Source organism: Palaemon carinicauda, chromosome 3 (assembly GCF_036898095.1).
Source record: "Palaemon carinicauda isolate YSFRI2023 chromosome 3, ASM3689809v2, whole genome shotgun sequence".
NCBI classification, from domain to species: domain Eukaryota; kingdom Metazoa; phylum Arthropoda; class Malacostraca; order Decapoda; family Palaemonidae; genus Palaemon; species Palaemon carinicauda.
Genome location: NC_090727.1, coordinates 79,727,129 through 79,747,065, shown reverse-complemented (window position 1 = coordinate 79,747,065; position 19,937 = coordinate 79,727,129). Strand labels below are relative to the sequence as shown.

Genomic DNA, 19,937 nt, shown 5'->3' with positions numbered 1-19,937 from the left:
CTGATATATACAACCGAAAACTCAAATAAGCTGTAAGGATTTGCACCAATAGTCGGTTATGTTCTCTACGTAGTCAGTGTTTTAATGGACCTAAAAAAAACTAATGCAAAATAATATTATTTCAATATACCTACAAACTAAATACTACAAAATGATCAAATTGATACCTGCTCATGTGATGTTACGTAAATTAACCATTTCAATGACCAAACGGGTATCCATTAAAATACAAAAAAAAAATAGCATCCTTTATCAACTCTGATTCAACACTCAACTGCCATATCAATCCTGAACAACTTCAGCCCTTCAATTTAAAACTCCTTTCTATCTATCTCTTTGCAAGCAAAACTTCCTTCTATCTACCTTTTTGGTAGAAAACTACACACAGCATTTCTCACTAGTAATAAAAAAAATACTTCTTGGGGTCTACTTTGAATCAAATTGTACTTACAGTGCAGTTGCCTACTGGACACGGGCAGGGTCAGTTCAGGGTTAATTCTGAAATTATAAATATTTATTTAATATGCTTGTGAATTAAAAGGCTAAAATATTCATATTCAATTAATACTTATTTGTCTTTTCTATTTCTAGTTACCCTATCCATGGTTTATTCTAGCTAATGTGAAACGTACAGTACATAGTCTCTGTACTAGGCACAAATCGTAACAGATAAATCTCTGCACTGTGTACCCTGTGTAACTGATAGTCTCTGTACCGTGTAAACTTGGTAACATAGTCTCTCTACTGTGTACCGTGTGTAATAATTAGTCTCTGTACTGTGTACCATGTGTGACAGATAATCTCTGTACTATGGTGTGTACCCAGTGTAACTGATAGGCTCGGTACTATGTAAAATGGGTAACAGATGGTCTCTGTACAGTATACCAAGTGTAACAGATAATCTCTGTTGTTGTGTACCCTGTGTAACTGATAGTCTCTGCACTATATACTCTTTGTACTGTGAACCATGTATAACTGATAGTCTCTGTATTGTGTAAAATAGGTAACAGATAGTCTCTGTACAGTATACCAAGTGTAACAGATAGCCTCTTTTGTTGTGTACCCTGTGTAACTGTTAGCCTCTGCACTATATACTCTTTGTACTGTGAACTATGTATAACTGATGGTCTCTGTATTGTGTAAAATGGGTACGAAACGATTGGAGAGGAGGCGCTCCTTGACTAGCACTGATAATGACATTTAAAATGTCGAAACGTTTGTGGGATTATGCGGACTGTGCAGATTGAGTACGAGACGATCGGAGAAGAAGTGCTTCTTGACTAGCAATGATGATGACATTTGAAATGTCGAAACGTTTGTCGGATTATGGGGATTATGCAAAGTGAGTGCGAGACGATCGAAGGAGCGCTCCTTAACTAGCAATGATGATGACATTTAAAATGTCGAAACGTTTGCAATACATACACGAAACGTTTCCTATGAATCAGTGGAATGTCTTCTGTGTCCTTAGCTGACCTTTCATAGTACTGCCAACCAAAATTCCATATTTCTTTTCTCTAAGTAAATTGAAAAACATTATGAGTTTTATTCGCGTTAACTGACCTTGGCTCTCTCTCTCTCTCTCTCTCTCTCTCTCTCTCTCTCTCTCTCTCTCTCTCTCTCTCTCTATTGAGAATATTTTCTCTAACTTACGCACATACTGTCACACTATTGAGAATATTCTCCTCTCTCTCTCTCTCTCTCTCTCTCTCTCTCTCTCTCTCTCTCTCTCTCTCTCAGTTCATCCATTTGGCGTTATTGTCTTCCTTGATTCCTTGATAAATAACAATAATAGCAATAAAGATATTGAAGAATATACCGCTTGGAGAGAGAGAGAGAGAGAGAGAGAGAGAGAGAGAGAGAGAGAGAGAGAGAGAGAGAGAGAGAGAATGCCGTTTCTACATTCTCACTGCAAACACCCACAGTCCAGAGACCTTGGACATATATTCCAGCGAGCCCCAGCAGGCAAACCACAACAAGTGAAGCATTTCGAAATCCTATAGGTCAATATGAAGATGCCACGCAATATGAGGAGGAGAAACTATTTGGCGTATTTGTGCTACAATAATATCATGAATAGGGAATAACATTCCGGAAACAGCTCGAGCTGAAGAAATATTTACCGTAATATGTACCAACCGTGTGTAACACGATCGTACATAAATTATTTTGTATATATTATGCTTGTATCTGGGCTCTTCCCTCGCACTAAAAAGAACCAGAATAGACATGTCTGCGTGTCGCCTATGTAACATTGTCATTTTCTCGAACATGTATTTTCCTGTTGCCTTGAGGTTTTGTATATAAAGTAGAGTGTTCTTTAATAAAGTTACTCAGTTGATTGCATCCTGCCTTTGAGTCATAACCTTTCTCTCGGCCGTCACAAATATGACTAGTTCAGAAATGTTCATCTCGTATAAGATGCTTTTTGATAACTGAAGTATTATTATGTGAACTGAAGAAATTGAATTCCGAAAATACAAGACTTTAAATGCAATATATCATATTATTAAGATTTGTTTCAGTTTTAAGGTTTAAAAGTCGCTCATAATAATAAAGAAAGGAAGACTCTGATTATAAACTACAACAGAATTCTACACTAAAATAAAACCCTTATATCAACAACAACAACAACAACAACAACAACAACAATAATAATAATAATAATATAATAATAATAATAATAATAATAATAATAATAATAATCTCAGGAACCTTTCTGGCTCCCTTTACGACCTGGCGTTGCGTCCGCCCATTCCCTTTACTCAGTTCTGTCCCTCAAAGGCGACAAAAGAGTTTTTTGTCATTCATCACAGAAGGTGTAAGTATATCACACACTGCCTTACTTAATGGAAGCATCATTTCTGCCATAAAGAAACTGTGACGGGAGGAGGAGGAGGTACTAACACTATTATCATTATCATTAACACTTGCTAAGCTAAAACCCAAGTTAACAAAGCAAAATGCTACAAGCCCAGGGGGTCCAACAGGGAAAACAGCCCAGTGAGGAAAGGAAACAAGGAAAAATTAAATAATTAAGAGCGGTAACAACATTTAGATAAATATTCCCTATATAAACTATTAAAACTTTAACAAAACAAGAAATTAAATAAAATAGAGTGCCCGACTGTATCCTCAAGCAAGAGAACTTTAACCCAAGACAGTGAATGACCATGGTACAGAAGTTATGATGGCACTGCCCAAGACTAGAGGACAATGGTTTGATTTTGAAGTGTCCTTCTCCTAGATGAGCTGCTTACCATAGCTAAAAAGTCTCTTTTACCCTTACCAAGAGGAAAGTGGCCCCTGAACAGTTACAGTGCAGTGGTTAACCCCTTTGGTGCAGAAGAATTGTTTGGTAGTCTTAGTGTTGTCAGGTGTATGAAGACAGAGGAGAATATGTAAAGAATAGGCCAGACTATTCGGTGTAAGTGTAGGCAAAGGGAAAGTGAACCGTCACCAGAGAGAAGGATCCAATGAAGTACTGTCTGGTCAATCAAAGGACCCCATAACTTTCTAGTGGTAGCATCTCAAGGGGTGGCTGGTGCCCTGGCCAACCTACTACCTATTACTAGCACAGCTCCTGAACAACTAACTTTCTTTAGAGACAATACATGTATTTATAAAGATGTCTGGTTTCAGTTCCATTTTCATTAGAATAGATGTTCACCAGAACGTTAGCCTGACAAGCCTAACCCCCTACTGTGGTGTCCAACCAGAGCAGTGGCCTCCCCAGTAAACAGCTTAAAACTCACGGTTCCAGACTAGGATCGATCTGCTGCCATGCGAATGCCAAGCGAACACGTTACAGTTGTACAAGCCAGGAGTCCCCAATGTGTCACATAAAGTTTAAAAGGCCGCTCATGAATGGCAGAGGCAATGAACAGTGACAATGCCCCAGAGACTGACCATATATACATTTGATAACTACCCAAACCCCTTATTATACAAGCTAGGACAATGGAGGAACAGGCAATGGCTGCTGATGACTCAGCAGGAGGACCTATATGCTCCCACAAACCCAACATCCTTTGCTCACAAGGATGGTGAGGTTGCCAACACTAAAAGAGCAGGTCTCGAATCCCAATTCAGCTGAATGCCAAGCAAGGACATTTTTATTAGGCTACCACAACCCTGAGGGTGACAATTGTATGTTTACATTCAACGGATTTTGTCAATAAGATTGACAATGGGATAAACATACATAACATATTGACTTCCGCCAACGAAGTTGGAAGGAGGTTATGCTTTCTCCCCCTATTTGTGTGTTTGTTTGTGAACAGCTTCATGGCTACAATTTTAATCGTAAAGAAATGAAACTTGCAGGGATTAACTGTTATGTAAAAGCAGGATATAATTAAACTTTGAAAGGTCAAAGTCACGGCCAAGCAAAATGTCCAATTAACGTAGTCAGCCATAAATTTGGACATCGCTGTCACAGAGGCTTAAACTTGGTTCATATTTGAGCGTATGAAAATCCACGCCAATTAATACATGATAGGGTCAGAGGTCAAGGTCAAAGTCGAGCAAAAGGTTGAGAAATAAGCTGCCACGGTGGAGATCTGCACTCTACTGAGTGCCCATCTAGTTAATGAATGATAATAGGAGTTGAAATTAGCTCTTTAACTTACTTAAAGACAACGCAAGTATTGATAGACCCCAAGGGTCAAGTGTGATAAATGAATGCTTACATAAGACAGTTATTGTCAATAAAGTTAACATTTGCATAAAAATAGGTAATATAATAATAATAATAATAATAATAATAATAATAATAATAATAATAATATAGAATTGAAATTATCTTTTAAATAAAATGGTGGTTGTGTTTATATACATTTAAAGAAATATACACGTAAGTAAAGAAGGAAAATTAAAGATAGGATTTAAGCTCAACTTAGATAGCATCAAAGAAAGCAGATAAAACAGATCTTTTTAAATAGACTCAACCAAACACCCACATATCACCCTATTATATATATATATATATATATATCACAAGCACACATGATTTCAATCAATGTAAATATCACCCACGAATGGCATTTAATACCGAATTCTATCTTGGGAATATACATCCACTTGGAATTCATTTTATGGTAACAGCTTCTGGCCGGGTGGAGATTCGAACCCCCACTAGTTCGGCTGGAAACCATGCCATTCGTGGGTGATATATATATATATATATATATATATACTGTATATATACATATACAATAACAACAACTCCAGCTGTTTCTACTCCACTGCATAACAAAGGACTCAGACATGTCAATTTATGTTTGGGGTTTGGCCAGTTTTCATCACCACCGCTGGCCAGTGAGGATTGGTGATAGCGGGAGATTTTAGTCTCATAAGGCACAGCAAACCTATCTAGTATGGGTGGCCATGACTAGTACAGCTTAGCTGTTCATGCTGATACACAAATCCTTCCACCACGAATACGGTATCCCCACTTTGAAAGGGAGATATATATATATATATATATATATATATATATATATATATATATATATATATATATATATATATATATATATATATATTTAAAGGTGTATATATATGTGAGTGTGTGTGTGTGTGTATAACCCAATAATTACAACGTCCAAATAAACAAATACAACTGTTACTTAATGTAACCAAAAACCATACCATATAAAAATATATATATATATATATATATATAAATATATATATAGGTACAGTAGGTATTAAGTCTTGTAATATACATGGAAGGTCCCTGTACTGTAGAGTGCGACACTACTTCTACAGGCAAGAAACACGAAGCAAGGTCTCGAGATGTAAACATCGATAAGAAGCCAAACAAAAAAAGGAAATGTAAACAGACTTCGAAGGCAAGAACACACTCCTGAGGTGTGGTGCAGTGAACCAACTCTCTCTCTCTCTCTCTCTCTCTCTCTCTCTCTCTCTCTTGGAAATATGTAAGTAAACCAGGACCCCACTCTCTCTCTCTCTCTCTCTCTCTCTCTCTCTCTCTTGGAAATATGTAAGTAAACCAGGACCCCACTCTCTCTCTCTCTCTCTCTCTCCTCTCTCTCTCTCTCTCTCTCTTGGAAATATGTAAGTAAACCAGGACCCCACTCTCTCTCTCTCTCTCTCTCTCTCTCTTGGAAATATGTAAGTAAACCAGGACCCCACTCTCTCTCTCTCTCTCTCTCTCTCTCTCTCTCTCTTGGAAATATGTAAGTAAACCAGGACCCCACTCTCTCTCTCTCTCTCTCTCTCTCTCTCTCTTGGAAATATGTAAGTAAACCAGGACCCCACTCTCTCTCTCTCTCTCTCCTCTCTCTCTCTCTCTCTCTCTCTTGGAAATATGTAAGTAAACCAGGACCCCCACTCTCTCTCTCTCTCTCTCTCTCTCTCTCTCTTGGAAATATGTAAGTAAACCAGGACCCACTCTCTCTCTCTCTCTCTCTCTCTCTCTCTCTCTCTCTCGTAAACAAGCAAACACGGCCAGCTAAAATGGAGAAACTTTAGGAAAGTAGCCACCAACTTCATAAGAACCGACGTTCTATGGAATTTTCTCAAACATAAAGAAAACTGTGGTTATTATTATTACCATAACCATTAGTAGTAGTAGTAGTAGTAGTAGTAGTAGTAGTAGCACCTGCTACAACTCTTGCAATAATATAAAACATTGCTTTATTAGATGAAAAGATGATAAACCTTGCAAGAGTTCCCCTAAGTAAAATATTATATGTTAAACTTCCTTGTGTAAAGTAAAAGGAAAAATTCTAACTGATGGAAAAAGAAAAAATAATCTGCAATTCAACTTCCCCATCCTTGTGAGCTAAGGATGGGAAGTCTGGGGGAGCCTAAATGTATATCTGCTGAGTCATCAGCAGCCACTGCCTATCCCTCCTTGGTCCTAGCTTGGGTGGAGAGGGGGGCTTGGGCGCTGATCATATGCATATGGCCAGTCTCTAGGGCAATGTCCTGCTTGTTAGAGTTTGGGGAACCCTATAAGTCTATCTACCGAGTCATCAGCAGCCACTGCCTGGCCCTACTTGGTCCTAAATTGGGTGGAGAGGGTGTTTGGGTGCTGATCATATGTATATATATCGTCAGTCTCTAGGGCATTGTCCTGCTTGTTTGGGGGAGCCTATAGGTCTATCTGCTTAGTCATCAACAGCCACTTTCTAGCCCTCCTTGGTCCTAGCTTGAGTGGAGAGGGGGCTTATGCACTGCATGTGCATATGGCCAGTCTCTAGGGCATTGTCCTGCACCTCGGTCGAAACCAACACCAACAACATATCAGAACTTACTGCAAATAGGCAAACAAGGGCTTACAGAATTCAAGGTCATTTATAGCAGATGTTCCTAAACAGTTTGTCAACTAAACGATTCCATAGATCAAATTTATGGACAACACGGACCATCGATTTCAATAATTTGGAGACTCCGGGTTTTCAATTTAATTTATATTTTATATCTTATATTTTATATCTTATATTTTATATCATATTCTATATTATATTTTATATTATTTTATATATTTTATATTTATATTCTATATTTTATATATTTATTTACATTTATATTTTATATATCTTATTTATATATACATATATATATATATATATATATATATGTATATACATATATATATATATATATATATATATATATATATATTTAATATATTTCATTTATATGTATATTTTATATTTTATAATATATTTTATTCATATTAACATTTTATATTTTATATATTTTACTTATATTTATATTTTATATTTCAAATTATACTATATTTTATTTATATTTTATATTTTATATATTTTATTTATATATTATATTTTATATATCTTATTTATATTTATATTTTATATTATATTTCATTTATAATCATATTTTATTATAGCCTTAGTTTTCCGCATTTGCTTCTTACCATATACCCTTTTTCATCCTCACAAATAAACATTTTGTTTTACTAAAATATTTGCAAGATATTGAAGGATATATAATATGCAAAAAAAATGCAAATTATCTGTGTTTTTAGCTATTTTTGAGTCTGATGATGTTAATAAGACAATATCATTAACAGCAATTAATTTTTTTTAGCCATTCTTATATTGGAACACGCGCGCGCTCACACACACACACACACACACACACATATATATATATATATATATATATATATATATATATATATATATATATATATATATATATATATATAATGTATGTGTATATATATATATATATATATATATATATATATATATATACACTATATATAAATATATATATATATATATATATTTATATATATGTATACATTATATATATATATATATATACACATACAAATTATATATATGTATATATATGTGTGTTTGTGTGTATATATATATATATATATATATATAATCAATGTCAAATGAATAAAAATGCCTTATAATCAAATAACACACCATTTCACAAAATCATAATGCAACTTTCTCCCAACGCAAACGAAAAACGTATATAATCTTTTGCATTTTAAATTGGGTCCATTAATCCAGCTTTCAATAATCCAAGCTTATAGCGCACATGCCATAATAAAAGTTGGTATAAAACTCAAAAAGTCAAAGATAAAAAAGGCGAAACTCTTTGAAGGAGCCGGGAACACAGTATTACATAGTTTCCTACAATCTGGTTACGGTTCATTTTCCCTTTGCCTACACACACGTCGAATAGTCTGGACTATTCTTTACATATTCTCCACTGTCCTCATACACATGACAACACTGAGATTACCAAACAATTCTTCTTCACCCATAGGTTACCGCACTATAATTATTCAATGGCCACTTTCCTATTGATAAGGGTAGAAGAGACTCTTCAGCTATGGTAAGCAGCTCTTCTAGCAGAAGGACACTCCAAAATTAAACCATTGTTCTCTGGTCTTGGGTGGTGCCATACCCTCTGTAACTTGGTCTTCCACTGTCTTGCGTTAGAGTTCTCTTGCTTGAGGGTACTCTCGGGCACACTATTCTACCTTAATTTTCTTCCTCTTGCTTTGTTAAAAAATTTTATAGTTTAAAAAATTTTATAGTTTATATAGATGCTTATTTTAATGCTGTTACTGTTCTTAAAATATTTTATTTTTCCTTTTTCCTTTTCTTACCAGGCTATTTTCCCTGTTGGAGCCTTTGGGCTTGTAGCATCCTGCTTTTCAAACTAGGGTTGTAGCTTAGCATATTATAATAATAATAATAATAATAATAATAATAATAATAATCTGCCCTACATAGTAAAAAGCAAGTGTTTAGATATATATATATATTTATATATATATATATATATATATATATATATATATATATATATATATATATATACATATATACATATATATATATATATATATATATATATATATATGTATATATATATATGTATATATGTATATATATATACATATATACCTATATATATGTATATGTATATATGTTACGCTGAGCAGTCTCTCCCCCTCCCACGGGTAGAGGCAAGGGAGTAGTCACACCCTGGTGAGAGAGGTTGTAATTGAGAAAATGGGAGGAAATGTGAAGGGGTGAATCTGTATATGCATATCTATCTAAATATGTAGCCGTCATTTATGACGGGTCGCGTACACTGGGAATAAAAATAACTATAGAGAAAAACATTTTGTAATCGATGGGAAAATATCTTATAACTTTGAGCGAAAAATGTCTTTTAATGAAAGAGAAAAATAAAACCAGAGAAAAAAATATTATAACTGAAGAGAAAAATATTTTATAACCAGAGAAAAATATATTATAACTAAGAGAAAAATATATTATAACTAAAGAGAAAAATATATTATAACTAAGAGAAAAAAATCTTATAACGAAAGAGAATATCTTATAACTAAAGAGAAAATATCTTATAACTAAAGAGAAAAAATCTTAAAACTAAAGATATAAATATCTTATAACTAAAGGGAAATATATCCTACAACTAAAGAGACACCTATCTTAAAACTAAGAGAACACAATCTTATAACTAAAAGGGAAAATATCTTATAAAGTAAAGCGTAAATTTTGAGAATCCAACATTGTCCTTTTCATCCAAAATATTTCATTTTGGGGTGAATGAATGCCATGGACGCGATATTCAATAGAAATTCTTTTCCCACCATTCAACTGCATAGTATTCTGATCCTTAATGGTAACCAATTCATGCCATATACGTCACTTTATCATAAAATTCCTAAAACCTCTATTAACAACCTTTATTTCCAACCTTAAAGATCTTAAGAAAAGGTTGATTCAACTCATAGAGAACATACCTTAAGATATCACAATAACATGGTAATTTTGCCAAAGAGAATAAGAGACCTGGTTTAAAAGTCACTCATGGATGACAGAGACAAGGGACACGACAATGCCCTAGACTAACCATCAAGCACCTCTCCATTAAGCTAGGACCAGGGAGGGACAGGCAATGGCTTGCTGGTGGCTCTTGGCTCTACAGGTACCTGTGGGCTATCCCCTAATTGGTGGTGAGGTTACAGACACTACTAGAAACCATTGAGTTAGAGAGAGTCTTTAACCCCAGTCCAACAGATTACCAGGTAAAGACGTTTTCTATTGGCTTCCACAAACCATGTTAGTTTGGATAAAACTAAACAAACCCGGAAACACTTAAATTCTAAAACTGCTTTTAATATTATATTGGGTTTGTGGGAAGGGTATAAAAAAAACAACAATTTAATAATTAATATCTAAACAATTAAACTTACTTATATAAATATCTTTACAATTCGAAGTATTAGTCGATAATTTTCTAATACATCTTTCTGTAGGAATTAGGAACATGAAGGAGAGTATATATTATGTTATTGCTTCTCAACCTAAAACAGAAACGTCTTGAAACATTTGGAACAAATGCCTGTTTAAGTTTAACATTTGATTACACCGCTTCGAGGCAATGAAAACAGGCAAAGGAATAGAAACTGTGATATATTCATGATGCTCTTTTAATTAACGCCAAAGAGAGAGAGAGAGAGAGAGAGAGAGAGAGAGAGAGAGAGAGAGAGAGGGAGAGAGAGAGAGAGAGTTTTACAAGGATCCTAAATGTCTCAAAAGACTTTTTAGTCCATCCGCGAAGACTCTTCCTCCTGGGTAGAGCTAATTTGTTTGGACAGAGAGAGATGAGAGAGGAGAGAGAGAGAGAGAGAGAGAGAGAGAGAGAGAGAGAGAGAGAGAGAGAGAGTTTTACAAGGATCCTAAATGTCTCAAAAGACTTTTTAGTCCATCCGCGAAGACTCTTCCTCCTGGGTAGAGCTAATTTGTTTGGACAGAGAGAGAGAGAGAGAGAGAGAGAGAGAGAGAGAGAGAGAGAGAGAGAGAGCACGTATTTGCTATTTTGAATGTAAGGAAATCACCACAATGAGGGGTGAAGTACGTTTTCAATTCCAGTTAGTATCCGTTACCTCTAAACTTCGAGAGAGAGAGAGAGAGAGAGAGAGAGAGAGAGAGAGAGAGAGGGCGCATCTTAAATAACTTGGGCTAGCATTATGAAAAGGAAACATGAGGAATAGAAGGTTGCCTAACCCAGAAAGAAGTCTCAAAATGTTTAGATGTGATCTCACTCATATAATGAAGCTGAAACAAAAGGGAGAGAGAGACGTGTAACCTTCAAAAGCACCGGAGAAAAGAATGTGTAAGATGAGTAGACTTTAGTTGGCTAACAGGAGGAACAAAACTTGTTATTATTACCATTATTATTACTTGCTAAGCTACAACCCTATAGTCAATTCTTTTTAGTGAGGCAGATTTACACCGACTTGCAAGGGTGCTAGACTTGGAACGAAAGAAACTTGGCTACCGGAAGGGACAAAACGTGTTACTATTATCATTATTATTACTTGCTAAGCTACAACCCTATAGTCAATTCTTTTTAGTGAGGCAGATTTACACCGACTCGCAGGGTTGCCCTTTTAGCTAGGAAAAGTTTCTTAATCGCTGATTAGTTGGACAAGATAATTCTAACCAATCAGACGGCAGAAAACTTTTCCGAGCTAAAAGGGCACCACTGCGAGTCAGTGTAAATATGGCTGATTAAAAAAAATAGTTGGAAAAGCAGGATGCTATATGCACAGGGGCTCCAACAGGGAAAATAGCCCAGTGAGGAAAGGAAACAAGGGATAAACATAAGATTTTAGGAGCAATAACATCAAAATAAATATTTCCTATATAAACTATAAAAACTTAAAAAAACAAAAAAAAAAAAAAAAACAAGAGGAAGAGAAATATACGTAGAATAGTGTGCCCTCAAGCAAGAGAACTCTAATCCAAGACAGTGGAAGACCATGGTACAGAGATTATTGGTAATGAGGTTAAATCAACTTTAATTAAAGAGCTGTTAATGGAGGAGCACTAAATAGCAATTAAGTTTAGAGGCCGCTCATGAATGGCAGAGGCAGGGGACAGTGACATTGCCCTATTAAGCAGGTCAATGCCCTAGATACTGACCATATATACATATGATCAGCACCCAAGTTAGGAACATGGAGAGCCAGTTGATGGCTGCTTATGACTGAGCAAATAGATCGATATGCTCCCCTGAACCCCCTAATCTTAGCTCACAAGGATGGTGAGGTTGCAGCAACCAAAGGAAAGGACGTAACGTGTTTGAGAGGGACTCGAACCCAAGCCTGGCAATCACCAGTAAGGGACGTTACCACATAGGCCACTACAACCATATTTCTGAAGTCACAGTTTTTATTAGCGAAACAACTTATATTATATACTAGTGCACGCAACCTGTCAAAAAATGACGGCTAAATATTTAGGTATATATGCACGCACACAAAGATCCAGCCGTTCCGGACAATGGCACCAGCTATAAAATTTCACGATAGAATATATATATATATATATATATATATATATATATGATAAATTTTGCACATTTAGACGTGTTTTTCATATGCAAATAAGCCATATATATTTTTGATACATTAATGTCTGGATTCACTTAACGACCTCGGGAACAGAGCCCCAGGCGAAATCACACAAAGACAAGAGCTTGTGACCGGCCAGGAATCGAACCCTGGTCGGCAAGCTTGTATAGACAATACTAAACCACTTGGCAACCACTTGGCCACGTGGTTTACTCACTGTCTATAAAAGCTTGCCGACCAGGGTTCGATTCCCGGCCGGTCACAAGCACTTGTCTTTGTGTGATTTTGCCTGGGGCTCTGATCCCGAGGTCGTTAAGAGAATCCAGACATTAATGTATCAAAAATATATATGGCTTATTTGAATATATATATATATATATATATATATATATATATATATATATATATATATATATATATATATATATATATATACGCAAACTATCACAACCAAATTTGAACAGCTGAATAGTTGGCAAAGCCAAAATTATAACCATTACACATTACTTCTCCACTGATCCATTTTCTACAACAATCTACAACTTGAATTTGGAAAATGGAAATATAAATCAGACCAAGGAAAAGAAAATTCTCAAATATGAGATGCAAGAAGGAAGATAGAAGAGACTCCTCTCTTCTCTCTTCTCTCTTCTCCATCCTGTAATGAAAAATAGATTGGCCAATCACTTTACAGGCCGAGGAGTGCCTGCATGATGAGGAAGGTCGACCTGTAAGAGGTGATGGAGGAGGTGACGTTTCCAAATGTAAATTTGGTTCGGGGGGGGGGAGGGGGGATTTCGGTTAATTTATTTCACCATTTCTGTGTTTATGTATTTTGTGTTTCGTGAGTAAACAATTTCGTTTCCGGGTAACTAATTCATATCATAAAAATATCTAATTTATATTATAAAAATAAATAATTTATATCAGATACAAATATCTAAATTATATTAAATGCAAACAACTAATTTATATAATTTTCCATCTCAAAAGGTTCATATTTATACACTAACATAATAATAATAATAATAATAATAATAATAATTATTATTATTATTATTATTATTATTACCTCCGCCAACCAAGTGGGAAGGAGGTTATGTTTTCGCTCATGTTTGTGTGTATGTTTTGTATGTGTGTATGTGTTTGTTTGTGAACAGCTTCCTAGCTACAATTTTGATCGAAGAGTAATGAAACTTGCAGGGATGAACTGTTATGTAAAAAGCTGGAAATTATTAATTTTAGAAAGTCATTCAAAGTTCAAGGTCACGGTCGAACATAATGTCCAATTCACGTAATCAGCCATAAGTTTGGACATCGTTGTCACAGAAACTTCAAACTTGGTTCATATTTGAGTGTATGAAAACCCATGCTAATTAATATATGTTAAGGCAAAAGGTCAAAGGTCAAGGTCGAGCAAAAGGGGCAAGATATAAGCTGCCGCGGCGGAGGTCTGTGCTATACTGAGTGCCCCTCTAGTTATCATTATTACTAAGCTACAACCCTAGTTATAAAAGCAGGATATTATAAGCCCAAGGACTCCAACAGGGGCAAATAGCCCAGTGACGAAAGGAAGTAAACAAATAAACAAACTACAAGCGAAATAATTAAAACCTAAAACTACAAAGAAAAGAATCTTGGCTTCTTAAAAAACCAACACTTGCTGCTTACGATAAGAAACGACTCAGCTTCAGTTAATGTTATCTTTACTCATACCTCGTCCCCATTCGCCTATCTCATAAGAGAAAACTATTTTCATAAGTAAAATGTATAACGCAGGTGGTATTAAAGCCTTATCTGATGAGGATCATTTTCATCCAACGCTCAAGATGGAGATGGTTGGGCATGCTCTTCGCACTCCCCAAGAGAGATTAGTTTGAAGGTTTAAAGGTTTTTTATTATTATTATTATTATTATTATTATTATTATTATTATTATTATTATTATTATTAGCCAAGCTACAACCCTAGTTGGAAAAGCAAGATGCTATAAGCCCAAGGGCTCCAATAGGGAAAAATAGCCCAGTGAGGAAAGGAAATAAGGAAATAAATAGATGATGAGAATATATTAACAATGTATCATTCTAAAAACAGTAACAGCGTCAAAACAGATATGTCCTATATAAACTATTAACGTCAAAAACAGATATGTCATATATAAACAATAAAGACTCATGTTTAGAGGGCGCCCATGAATGGCAGAGGCAAGGGATAGTGACAGTGCCCTATCGAGCAGGACAATGTCATAGAGACTGATCATATATACATATGATCAGCGGCCCTAGCCCCCTCTCCACCCAAGCTAGGACCAAGGAGGGCTAGGCAATGGCTCCTAATGACTCAGCAGATACCCCTATAGGCTCCCCCAAACCGCCCCCATCCTTAGCTCACAAAGATGGTAAGGTTGCAGCGACCAAAGAAACTAACGAGTTTGAGCGGGACTGGAATCCCAGTCTGGCGTTCACCAAACAGGGACGTTGCCACATCGGCCACCACAAACTTTCAACTGGGCTTTATAAGGCACTAGAAGAGTTGGAAGATCTAGGCCTACATGGATAAGGACTATGAAGCGTGAAATGGGAGATGATGAATTGTGAAGTATTGATTTAAAAGCTCAAAATAGAGACGACTGGTTAAATCTAACCGAGGCCCTTTGCGTCAATAGGCGTAGGAAATGATGATGACTATGATGATCAAGCACCTAATATCGTAAATTCAAGGTATATTTACATCGTACATAAGACCAAAATGACATGCCATATTCAACAGTGAACAGATATAACTTCATTACGATAACAATATCGTAATATGATGATTAAGGGTAGAAGAGGCTCTTTAGCTATGGTAAGCAGCTTTTCTAAGAGAAGGACACTCCAAAATCAAACTATTGTTCTCTAGTCTTGGGTAGTGCCATAGCCTCTGTACCATGGTCTTCCACAGTCTTGGGTTAGAGTTCCCTTGCTTGAGGGTACACTCTGGCACACTATTCTGTCTAACTTCTCTTCCTCTTGTTTAGTTAAACTTTTTGAAGTTTATATGGGAAATATTTACTTCAATGTTGTTCGTGTTAAGATATTTTATTTTTCCTTGTTTCCTTTCCTTACTGGGCTATTTTCCCTGTTGGGGCCCCTGGGCTTATAGCTTCCTGCTTTTCCAACTAGGGTCGTAGCTTAGCATTTAATAATAATAATAATAACTATATGACCTTGTAAGGGTAAGTTTCAATAAGGAATGTGGCAACCAATTGGCAACGATTCCGACGGACTGGAGTTCGAGATAGCACAAATCCTATATTGCATTCGCTCTTAAACATTTGCATTCAAATAATGGTAAAAATCCTGGAATAAATGTTGGCAGGCATTTACCGCTTTAAAAACTGATTTACTGACGTTAAGGAGGGATATTACGGTCACCAACCCCTAAGAGATAATAACAAAGTAGGGTAAAAATTACGGTCTCTTGTATTTACTAAAATACGGCTGAGAACAATATATTTTTTTTCGTTTTTTTTCTGATTAAAATTACGTTTTTTCAAGTTTTTTGGTCGATATTGATATTTAATCATACAGATCAAATTTTATCCTGGTTCCCAATGTTTTCCAACTAGGGTTGTAGCTTAGCTAGGAATAATAATAATAATAATAATAATAATAATAATAATAATAATAATAAAAATAATAATAATAATAATAATAATAATAATAATAAAAATAATAATAATAATAATAATGATGATAAAATATCCTAATAATAATAATAATAATAATAATAATAATAATAATAATAATAATAATAATAATAATACAGTGGGACATCATGCAAAAAGTCGTACATAGCTAATGAATATGAAAAAAGTCAAAAGTCGTACATAGCTAATGAATATGAAAAAAGTCAAAAGTCGTACACAGCTAATGAATATGTACACAACGACGTGTCGTTAAAAGTCGTACTTAGCTGATGCCTATGAACAGAGGTTAGTATGGGAGCCAGCCACCCCGACCCCCCCGCCCCAGCCCCCCGGCCTCCTATCTTGGTAGCACTACCTTCCAAAGGGAAGAGATGAAGTTGACTCGATTTAGCGAGTCTCTTTGTAGGGACTCGATCAGCGGAGTCGTTTATTATAGTGCCGTAAGGTCCTATATCAGGTCTTTGATGTGAGGTTACATCGGAAGATTGGGACAGGAGGAAAAGGGTGTCTTTTGGCTCTTAGAGAGTAATGCTACTTAGAATGTTAGTCGTGTATTTTACATGTATTGGTGCAAATAGAATTATCTTATTAGCTTTAACAGTAGTTAATGTAATTTATCAATTCATACAACCCCTATATTATTGCAAGTAGAATTACCTTATGAACCTTAACCTTAACAATAGTTAATGGAATTTATTTACTTATACAACGCCCATATTGGTGAAAGTAGAATTATGTTATTAGATTTAACAGTAGTTAATGTAATTCATTAACTAGCACAATGCCTATATTATTGCAAGTAGAATGATCTTATTAGCTTTATCAGTAGTTAATGTAATTTATTAATTCATACAACGCCCATATTATTGCAAATAGAATTATCTCATTATCTTTAACAATAGTTAATGTAATTTATTAACTTGTACAAAGCCCATATTAGTGCAATTAGAATGATCTTATTAGCATTAACAATAGTTAATGTAATTAATTAACTTGTACAACGCCCATATTATTGCAAGTAGAATTGCCTTATTAGCTTTAACAGTAGCTTATGTAATTCATTAACTTGTACAACACCCGTAAAATTCTCTTATTACCCTTGACAGTAATCAATATAACTTATCAACATTGATATTAACTTATATAAGGAAATACTGCAAAGTGGGTTAAATACAACGTCTGAGTAATGATAATAAATATTAATGAATCGTATTAAAGGAATATCTATTGGAAATAAAATTGTTCTAGTTCACTGTAACTCATGAATTTCATATGCAAGGGACGGGATAATACCCTGAAGATGGGCCATTATTATTATTATTATTATTATTATTATTATTATTATTATTATTATTATTATTAATTAATAATATTATTATTATTATTATTATTATTATTATTATTATTATTATTATTATTATTATTATTATTATTATTATTAATTATTAATTATTAATTAATAATAATAATAATAATAATAATATTATTATTATTATTATTATTATTATCATTATTATTATTATTATTATTACTAGCTAAGCTACAACCCAAGTGGGAAAAGCAGAATGCTATAAGTTCATGGGCTCCAACTGGGAAAAATAGCTGAGTGAGGATAGGAAATAAGAAGATAGATAATCTACAAGAGAAGTAATGGACAACCAAAATAAAACATTTTAAGAAGAGTAACAACATTAAAAACATATCTTCCCTATATAAAATACAAACACTTCACAAAACCAAAGGAAAATAAATAAGATAGAATAATGTGCCTGAGTGTATCCTGAAGCAAGAGAACTCTACCCCAAGACGGTGGAAGACCATGGTACAGAGGCTATGGCACTACCGAAGCCTATCGTACAATGGTTGGATTTTGGAGTGTGCTTCTCCTAGGAAAGTTGCTTACCATAGCTCAAGTCTCTTCTACCCTTACCAAGAGCAAAGTAGCCACTGAACAATTACAATTCAGTAGTTGTACCAACCGTGTGTCACACGATCGTACATAAATTATTTTGTATATACTATGCTTGTATCTGCGCTCTTCCCTCGCACTAAAAAGAACCAGAATAAACATGTCTGCGTGTCGCCTAAGTAACATTGTCATTTTCTCGAACATGTAATTTCCTGTTGCCTTGAGGTTTTGTATATAAAGGAGAGTGTTCTTTAATAAAGTTACTCAGTTGATTGCATCCTGCCTTTGAGTCGTAACCTTTCTCTCTGCCGTCACATAGTTAACCCCTTGGGCAAAGAATTGTTTGGTATCATGATCAGCACCAAAGCCCCTTTCCATCAAGGTAGGACCAGGGAGGGCCAGGAAATGGTTGCTGATAACTCAGCTGGTAAACCTATAGGCTCACTAGCAGGTCTCGAACTCCCGTCTGGCAGATTACCAGACAGAGCGTTTCCAATAGGCTACCACACATTCGCAAGATAATTAAATGACGTACATGTCAAATCTGGGTACAATGAATTGGACAAACAGTCAATTACATTAAGAAAGGACGAAATTACAGCCAATTACAACTTTGAAAAGGGCGAATTTAGTCAATTAAAACTTAGAAAGGACAAAATTACAGCCAATTACAACTTTGAAAAGGGCGAATTTAGTCAATTAAAACTTAGAAAGGACAAAATTACAGCCAATTACAACTTTGAAAAGGGCGAATTTAGTCAATTAAAACTTAGAAAGGACAAAATTACAGCCAATTACAACTTTGAAAAGGGCGAATTTAGTCAATTAAAACTTAGAAAGGACAAAATTACAGCCAATTATAATTTCGAAACGATGAAATTACAGCACATTACAACTTAGAAAGGACGAAATTAGATCCAATTACAATTTAGAAAGGACAAAATTACAGTCAATTACAACTTACAAATGAACCAAATAGCAGCCAATTACAACTTAGATAGGACGAAATTACATCCAATTACTATTTAGAAACGACGAAATTACAGTTTATTAAAACTTAGAAAGGACGAAATTGCAGCCAATTACAATTTAGAAAGGAAAAAATTGCAACCAATTACAATTTAGAAAGGAGGAAATTACAGCCAATTAAAACTTAGAAATAACGAAAATACAGCCAATTACAAGTTACAATGAACAAAATTACAGAGGATTAAAACTTAAAAAAAAGAAAATTTACAGCCAATAAAACTTTAGAAAGAACGAAATTATGTTACAGCCAATTACAATTTAGAAAGAACGAAATTATGTTACAGACAATTACAACTTAAAAAGAACGAAATTACAGCCAATTACAAGTTAGAAGGAAACAAGATTACAGCAAATTGCAACTTAGGACGAAATTAGAGTCAATTACAACAT

General features: G+C 34.7%; 1 long non-coding RNA gene across 1 annotated transcript in view; it reads right to left on the bottom strand.

Annotated features, from left to right (window-relative positions):
• Positions 1–450: 450 nt before the first annotated feature.
• Positions 451–19,937, bottom strand: part of LOC137637772 (uncharacterized) — a 102,850-nt gene continuing 83,363 nt past the window's right edge. Inside the window, exon 3 of the long non-coding RNA XR_011043795.1 lies at positions 451–498. This is a non-coding gene — a long non-coding RNA (uncharacterized lncRNA). The remainder of the gene's footprint in view (positions 499–19,937) is intronic.